This window comes from Loxodonta africana, unplaced genomic scaffold (assembly GCF_030014295.1).
Source record: "Loxodonta africana isolate mLoxAfr1 unplaced genomic scaffold, mLoxAfr1.hap2 scaffold_375, whole genome shotgun sequence".
NCBI classification, from domain to species: domain Eukaryota; kingdom Metazoa; phylum Chordata; class Mammalia; order Proboscidea; family Elephantidae; genus Loxodonta; species Loxodonta africana.
Window position 1 is genome coordinate 175,927 of NW_026975090.1, and position 9,676 is coordinate 185,602.

At 41.6% G+C, this 9,676-nt stretch overlaps 1 long non-coding RNA gene across 1 annotated transcript in view; it reads right to left on the minus strand.

The window, feature by feature from the left end:
* Positions 1-9,419, minus strand: part of LOC135229554 (uncharacterized) — a 56,939-nt gene extending 47,520 nt beyond the window's left edge. Inside the window, exon 1 of the long non-coding RNA XR_010320241.1 lies at positions 9,318-9,419. This is a non-coding gene — a long non-coding RNA (uncharacterized LOC135229554). The remainder of the gene's footprint in view (positions 1-9,317) is intronic.
* Positions 9,420-9,676: the final 257 nt, after the last annotated feature.

The window sequence follows — 9,676 nt, forward strand, 5'->3', positions numbered from 1 at the left end:
AACTGTCAGCCAACAATCATACATCCAGCAAAACTCTAAAACATGAAGGTGAAATTAAGATATTTACAGATAAACACAAGCTTAGAGAATTTGCAAAAAACGAACCAAAACTGCAAGAATTACTAAAGGAAATTCTTTGGTCAGAAAATCAATAATATCAGATACCAACACAAGGTCACAGAACAAAACATCCTAATATCAACTCAGATAGGGAAATCACAAAAACAAAATAAGATTAATTAAAAAAAAATTACTCAAAACAGGAAATCATTGATGTCATTATGTAAAAGATTACAACAGTCAAAAAAGAGGGACTAAATACAGGAGGCATAGATCTTACATATGCAGAGGAAACCAAGGTGATATAGGGTGAAACAAGTTAGGTTTTTACTTAGTCAAACTGGGGTAAATATTAAGGTAACCACAATGAGGTCTAACAATTCCATACTTCAAAATAAAAACCAAGATAAACATAACGACTCAGCAAAATAAATTCAACTACTATGAAAGGGAGGAACACACATTCTACAAAGAAAACTCAACACAAAAAAGTAAATGGAAAAATGAAATTGTCAAAAACAGGCATCAAAATGACAGCGCTAAACTCATAATTACACTTATGTAAACGGACTAAATTCACCAATAAAGAGACAGAAAGTTGCAGACTGGATAAAAAAACACTATCAGTCTGTATGCTGCATAAAAGAGACACACCTTAGACTTGGAGACACAAATAAACTAAAACTGAAAGGACGGATAAAAATATATCAAGCAAACAACAATCAAAAAAGAGCAGGAGAGGCAATATTTATTTCCAACAAAACAGACTTTAGAGTTAAATCCACCACAAAGGATAAAGAAGGACACTACGTAATGATTAAAGGGACAATTTACCAGGAAGATACAACTATATTAAATATTTATGCACCCAATGATAGAGCCACAACATTCATAAAACAAACGTTAACAGAATTAAAAAGTGAGATAGACACCTCCACAATTATGGTAGGAGACTTCAACACAACACTCTCGGTGAAGGGTAGGAAATGCAGTCAGAAGCTCAATAGAGACACAGAAGGTCTAATTGTTACAATTAAACAACTTCACTTCATAGACTTATACAGAACACTCCACCCAACAGCTGCAAAGTATAATTTTTTTTTTAGTGCACATGAAACATTCTCTAGAATAGATCACATATTAGGTCATAAAACAAGCCTTTGCAGAATGCAAAACACTGAAATATTACAAAACATCTTCTCTGAACAAAAGACCGTAAAAGTAAAAATCAATAACAGAAAAACCAGGGAAAAGAAATCAAATGCTTGGAAACTGCACAATACCCTGCTCAAAAAAGACTGGGTTATGGAAGACCTTAAGGAGGGAATAAAGAAATTCACAGAATTCAACGAGACTGAAAACACTTCCTATGAAAACCTTTGGGACATGGTGAAAGCAGTGCTCAGAGGTCAATTTATATCAATAAAGGCACACATATTAAAGAAGAGCCAAAATGAAAGAACCGTTCCTACAACTTGAACAAACAGAAAGAGAGCAACAAAAGAAACTGTCAGGCACCAGAAGAAAGCAAAAAATAAAAACTACAGCAAAATTAAATGAATTAGAGAACAGAAAAACAAATGAAAGAGTTAACAAGGCCAAAAACTGCTTCTTTGAAAAAAATTAACAAAATTGATAAAACACTGGCCAGACTGACTAAAGAAATACAGGAAAAGAAACCAATAACCCGAATAAGAAATGGGATGGGCCATATCACAACACATGCAACTGAAATTAAAACAATCATATCAAATTACTACAAAAAATTGTACTCTAACAAATTTGAAAACCTAGAAAAAATGGATGAATTCCTAGAAACACACTGCCTACCTAAACTAACACACACTGAAGTAGAACAACTAAATAGACCGATAACAAAAAAAGAGATTGAAAAGGTAATCAAAACACTCCCAACCAAAAAAAGCTCTGGACCTGACGGCTTCACTGCAAAGTTCTACCAAACTTTCAGGGAAGACTTACTACTACTACCGAAGGTATTTCAAAGCATGGAAAAGGACGGAATACTACCTAACTCCTTCTCTGAAGCCAGCATAACCCTGATACCAAAACCAGCTAAAGACAACACAAAGAAAGAAAATTACAGACCTATATCCCTCATGAACATAGATGCGAAAATCCTCAACAAAATTCTAGCCAATAGAATTCAACAACGTATCAAAAAAATAATCCACCATCACCAAGTGGGATTTATACCAGGTATGCAAGGTTGGTTCAATATTAGAAAAACAATTAATGTAATCCACCACATAAAAAAAGACAAGAACCAAATAATTTTATCAATTGATACAGAAAAGGCATTTGACAAAGTCCAACACCCACTCATGATAAAAACTCTCAGCAAAATAGGAATAGAAGGAAAATTCCTCAACATAATAAAGGGTATTAGTACAAAGCCAATACCCAGCATCATCCTAAATGGAGAGCCTGAAAGCATTTCCCTTGAGAAGGGGAAACAGACCAGAATCCCCTTTATCACCGCTCTTATTCAACATTGTGCTAGAGGTCCTAGCCAGAGCAACTGGGCTAGACAAAGAAATAAAGGGCATCCAGATTGGTAAGGAAAAAAGTAAAATTATCTCTATTTTCCAACGACATTATCTTATACACAGAAAACCCTAAGGAATCCTCAAGAAAATTATTAAAACTAATAGAAGGGTTCAGCAGAGTTTCAGGTTACAGTATAAACGTACAAAATCAGTTGATTCCTCTATATCAACAAAAAGAACATTGAAGAGGAAATCATCAAATGAATACCATTCAGAGCAGCCCCCAAGAAGATAAAATACTTAGGAATAAACCTCACCAAAAACCAAAACCGCTATACCAAGAAAACTACAAGGTACTACTGCAAAAAAACAAAAGAAACCTACGTAATTGGAAAAACATACCTTGCTCATGGATAGGAAGACAACATTGTAAAATTGTCCATTCTACTAAAAGCCATCTATAGATACAATGCACTTCCGATCCAAATTCCAATGACATTTTTTAAAAAGATGGACAAACAAATCACCAACTTCATATGGAAGGGAAAAAAGTCGTGGATAAGTAAAGCATTACTAAAAAAGAACAAAGTGAGAGGACTCACTCTGCCTGATATTAGAACCAATTATACTGCCACAGTAGTCAAAACAGCCTGATACTGGTACAACAACAGACACATAGACCAATGGAACAGAATTGAGAATCCAGATATAAATCCATCCACATATGAGCAGCTGATATTTGACAAAGGCCCAGTGTCAGTTAATTGGGGAGAAGACAGTCTTTTTAACAAAAGGTGCTGGCGTAACTGTATATCCATCTGCAAAAAATGAAACAGGACCCATACCACACACCATGCACAAAAACTAACTCCAGATGGATCAAAGACCTAAACATAAAATCTAAAACAATAAAGATCATGGAAGAAAAAATAGGGACATTAGTAGACCTAATACATGGCATAAACAGAATACAAAACATTACTAAAAATGACGAAGAGAAACCAGATAACTGGGAGCTCCTAAAAATCAAACACCTATGCTCATCTAAAGACTTCACCAAAAGAGTAAAAAGACCACCTACAGACTGGGAAAAAGTTTTCAGATAAGACATCTCCGCCTGGCGCCTGATCTATAAAATCTACATGACTCTGCTAAAACTCAACCACAAAAAGACAAACAACCCAATTAAAAAATGGGCAAAGGATATGAACAGGCACTTCACTAAAGAAGTCATTCAGGCGGCTAACAGATATATGAGGAAATGCTCTCGATCATTAGACATTAGAGAAACGCAAATCAAAACTACAATGAGATTCCATCTCACTCCAACAAGACTGGCATTAATCCAAAACACACAAAATAATAAATGTTGGAGAGGCTGTGGAGAGACTGGAACACTTATACACTGCTGGTGGGAATGTAAAATGGTATACAACCACTTTGGAAATCAATTTGGTGCTTCCTTAAAAAGCTAGAAATAGAACTACCATACAACCCAGCAATCCCGCTCCTCGGAATATATCCTAGAGAAATAAGAGCCTTTACACAAATAGATATATGCACATCTATGTTTATTGCAGCACTGTTTACAATAGCAAAAAGATGGAACCAACCAAGGTGCCCATCAATGGATGAATGGATAAATTATAGTATATTCACACAATGGAATACTACACATTGATAAAGAACAGTGATGAATCTGTGAAATACTTCATAACATGGAGAAACCTGGAAGGCATTATGCTGAGTGAAATTAGTTGCAAAAGGTCAAATAGTGTATAAGACCACTATTATAAGATCTTGAGAAATAGTTTAAACTGAGAAGAACATATTCCTTTGTTGTTATGAGAGGGGGAGGGAGGGGGGTAGGAGAGGGGTATTTACTAAAGAGATAGACAAGAACTATTATGGGTGAATGGAAGGACAACACTCAACACAGTGGAGGTCAGCACAACTGGACTAAACCAAAGCAGTTTCCTAACGCTTCAAAGGTCAGCAAAGCAGGGGCAGATGTTTGGGAACCATGTTTTCAGGCGACATCTAAGTCAACTGGCATAATAAAATCTATTAAGAAAACATTCTGCATCCCACTTTGAAATGTGGCGTCTCGGGTCTTAAATGCTAACAAGCGGCCATCTCAGATGCATCAATGATTCTCAACCCACCTGGATCAAGGGAGAATGCAGAACACCAAGAACATAAGATAATAACGAGCCCAAGAGACAGAAAGGACTACATGAACTAGAGACTACATCATCCTGAGACCAGAAGAACTAGATAGTGCCGGGCCACAACCAATGACTGCCCTGACAGGGAACATAACAGAGATCCCTTGAGGGAGCAGGAGAACAGTGGGATGCAGACCCCAAATTCTCATAAAAAGACCAGACTTAATGGTCTGACTGAGACTGGAAGGACTCTAGTGATCATGGCCCCCACACCTTCCATTTATCCACTACGGGAACCATCCCCAAAGCCAGTTCATCAGACATGGATTGGACTAGACAATGGGTTGGAGAGGGATGCTGGTGAGGTGTGAGCTACTTGGTTTGGGTGGACACTTGAGACAATGTTGGTATCTCCTGCCTGGAAGGGAGATGGGTGGGTAGAGGGCCTTAGAAACTGGCAAAACGGTCACGAAAAGAAAGAGTGGAAGGAGGGAGTGGGCTGTCCCATTGGGGGGAAAGTAATTGGGAATATGTAAGTAGTTGTGTATAAGTTTTCATGTGAGAGACTGGCTTGATTTGTAAACTTTCACGTAAAACACAACAAAAATTATTAAAATAAAAAAAAAGCTGACCCATGATTGCTTCAACAAGCTCTCAGAACAAAGACTCAAGGAATCTTCTGGATGAAGGTGCAATCCTGGAATTACCAGATGCAGAATACAAAAGATTAATATACAGAACTCTTAAAGACATCAGGAAGGAAATGAGGCAAAATGCAGAACAAGCCATGAAACGCACAGATAAAGCAGCCGAAGAAATTAAAAAGGTTACTCAAGAACATAATTAAAAATTTAATAGGCTGCAAGAAACCATAGAGAGACTGCAATCAGAAATTCAGAAGATAAACAATAAAATTACAGAGATAGAAAACTCAACAGAAAGTAAGAAGAGCACAATTGAAGAACGGGAAGGCAGAATTACTGAGATTGAAGATAAAACACTTGGGACCAATATATTTGAAGAGAAACCAGATAAAAGAATTTAAAAAATGAAGAAATCTGAAGAATCATGTGGGACTTTATCAAGAGAAATAACTATGAGTGATTGGAGTACCAGAACAGGGAGGGCTAACAGAAAATACAGAGGGAACTGTTGAAGATTTGTTGGCAGAAAACTTCCCTGATATCATGAAAGATGCTCATCGAATTCCACATACGGTAGATCTCAAAAGAAAGTGACCAAGACATATAATAATCAAACTTGCCAAAATCAAATATAAAGAGAATTTTAAGAGAGGCTAGGGATAAAAGAAGTCACCAACAAAGGAAAGTAAATAATAATAAACTTGGACTACTCAGCAGAAATCATGGAGGCAAGAAGGCAATGGGATGACTTATATAAAATATTGAAGGAAAAAAACTGTCAGCCAGGAATCAAACCATAACCCTGGCCCTCGGGCCCTCTGGCCCTCTGGCCTTAGCCCTCTAACTCTAGCCCCTAAGCCCTGAGCCCCAAAGCCCCTAAGACCCTAAGCCTTTAGGTCCTAACCACCAAGGCCCTGAACTCTAACCCTAACCCAAACCGTAACCATATACCCTAAACCCTACAGTCTAAACACCTACACCCCAAAACACTACACACAAAAACCATACACACTAAACCCTATACTCTAAGCCCAAAACCCTAAACCCAAACCTCAAGCCCCAAAGCCCAAACCCAAAACCTAACCGTAAGCCCTAAACCCTAACACCTAACCCTAAACCCTAATCACCCTAACCCTAACGACCCTAACCCTAACAACCCTAACCCTAACTACTCTAGCCCTAACCCTCCAACCCTAACCCTCTAACGCTAACATGAAACCCTAACCCAAAACCCTAACCCTCTAACTCTAACCCTCTAACCCCAACCCCCAAACCCAACCCCAAACACTAAACCTCAAATCCCTAGCCCTAAACCTAAGAATGAGCCTAAGCCTAACCCTAAAACACAACCCTAAACCCTAAACCATAACACGCGAAACCCTAACACGCGAAACCCTAACACCCTTAGCCCTAACACATTTAACCCTAACATCCTAAATGCCAAAACCCTAAACACTAACACCCTTAACCCCAACCACTAACCCCTAAACCCTAACTTAAAGCCTAAGTCATCTAACCCTCTAACCCTAATACCCTAACTCTAAACCCTAAAACCTACACCCTAACCCCAGCTCCCAGCCCTAACCCTCACTCTAAGCCTTAAACCCTAAACCCTAAGGCCTAAACCCTAGGCTCTAAGCCCTAAACCCTAAGTCCTAAAACCCTAAACTCTAAGCCCTAAGCCCTAAACCTAACCCTCTAACCCTAAACTCTAAAACCTTACCCCAAACCCATCCCAAACCCCTAAACCTGAACCCCTAAACCCTAGCCCTAACCAATAACCCTAAACCTCTAAACTATACCCCTAACCCTCTAACCCTAACCCTCTAACCCTAACCACAACACCAACCCCAACCTCTGAACCCAAAAACCCTAACCCCCAACCCTAAGCCTCTGAACCCTAAGCCTAAACCCTCTAACCCTAAACCCTAACCTTCACCCCCTCACACCCTCACCTTCTCACTCCCTCACTCTATAATCTTCTCAACCTCTAACCCCCTCACCCTCTAACCCCTCACCCTGACTCCCTCAATCTCTAACCCCCAAACTCTAAACCCCAACCCTCTAACACCCACCCTCTAACCCCAACCCTCTAACCCCAAACCACAAATCCCAAACAAACCCAACCCCAAGCCTAAACCTAAATCCCTAAAACCTAACCGAAACCCTAATGACTAAACCACAAAACCCTAAACCCCCAAAACCCTAAACCCCAAACTGCAACCCCTAACACCTAACCTGTAACTCCAAACTCTAACCTCAAACCCTAAACCTAACACCTAACCCCAACCCAAAAACCCTAACCAAAAAACCCAACCCTAAACTCTAACCCCCAAACCCCAACCCCTAACCCCAAACCCTAAGGACTTTAACTCTAACAACCCTAACCCTAACATCCCTAAGCCCAAACCCTAACCCTTTTTGTTAGCAGCCATAGCACTTAACCACTAGCCACCAGGGTTTCCATGAGCAGTCACAGGAATAGACATATGCACACCCGTGTTCACTGCAACATTATTCACAGTAGCAAAAAGATGGAAACAACCTAAGTGCTCATCCACAGAGGAACGGATAAACAAACTACGGTACATACACACAGTGGAACACTACACGACAATAAAGACCAATGATGAATCTCCGAAACATCTCACACCATGGATGAATCTGGAGCGCATCATACTAAGTCAATCACAAAACGACATATACAGTAAGTGACCACTATCATGAAAACATTTACGCACAGAAACAATCTTTGATGTTCACCAGGGAGACGAAGAGTGGGTAGAGAAAAGTCAACTAAACAATAACCAAAAAAACCAAACCCACTGCCGTCGAGTTGATTCCAGCTCATAGAGACCCTATAGGACAGATTAGAACTGCCCCATAGAGTTTCCAAGGAGCACCTGGTGGATTTGAACTGCAGGCCTTTGGTTAGCACCGGTGGCTCTTAACCACTACGCCATCAGGGTTTCCAACCAAACGACAGATATGTGGTAACTCTGGTGAAGGAAGAGACGGTACACAAGACTGGGAATCAACCTCAGCCTCACTCTAACCCTAACCCTAAACCACTTGTGCCCGAGCCTAGTAACCCCAGCCCTAACCCCAACCCCCAACCACCTAAAACCTATACCCCTAAACCTGACTCCCAAACCTCTAACCCCCAAACCTGGACCCCTAACACCAAACCCTAACCCCTAACCCTAATCCTCCAACCCTTCTGCATCTATGGGCCTCTCGACTCTCCGTCTATTTTCTCCCTCCAAATCGTACTAACACTCAGTGGAATTTTGAAGTTTGAGCTGTGCTTTGCTTCTTGTTGTCTCCACCGGGCCCATCAAGGCACTGCATCATTTCTTTGCTCTGCTTCACTATTCAGTTCCAAAACCATGGCTTAGAATCACCTGACACTGAACTTCAGCGATTTGGCGCAAGGCCGCGAGAGGGCGCGCGCACCGCCGGTTCTGTTCTGCCCACCAGGCCCTCCGTGCATGGGAACCTCCTGGACCTAAGCCGGCACCAACCTGGGTACCGCTCCAGTGGCGATAGCAGAAGCTTTTCTTCCCGAGGGACCCAACGCCCCAGGGCGCTCTCTCAATACTCCCATTAATGCTGTTATTATCCTAACCCACTCCTTCTGTGAGACCTAGTGGGTCCTCGACCAGGCCCAGCCTTCACGACCCGCACCCCCCTGCCGTGGTCATGTACAGGAACCTGCAGGGCCGCACCCTCCCCGCCCAAGCTCTGCCCCTCCACACCCTGATGCCCTGCAGGCCTCTACTAGGTCCCCGTCCAGAGGAGAGTTGTCGCCCTGCACGGGGTGGGGGGACACGAGTGAACATCCGGAAACCACCCCCCAAGCACGAAGCCGACTGCCCGTATTGAGACCATGTGAGCAGGGCTGCCCCTCCTACTGGAGCCTGCAGGGCATCACTCACGTTTGTCAGCTTCTCACTGTCCTCTGGGCTCGGGGTCCCAGAGCAGCCAATCCCCCCAGGGCGGGGGGGGGGCAGTCCGTCCGCAGGGGCTGGAAGATCGGGTTGGCACCCATGGCCGGAGCGCTTAAAACCCTTATAAACCCTCATAAACGGCCAGCTCCAGACCTTCAAATGTCAGCCCGAGAGACACCTAATCTCCTCCAACCTAAAAAAAAAAAAAAACACACGTTGCCTTCGAGTCAATTCTGACTCATAGCGACCCTATAGGACAGAGTAGAACTGCCCCACAGAGTTTCCAAGGAGTGCCTGGTGGATTCAAATGGCCAATCTTTTGGCTAGCAGCCTTAGCACTTAACCAC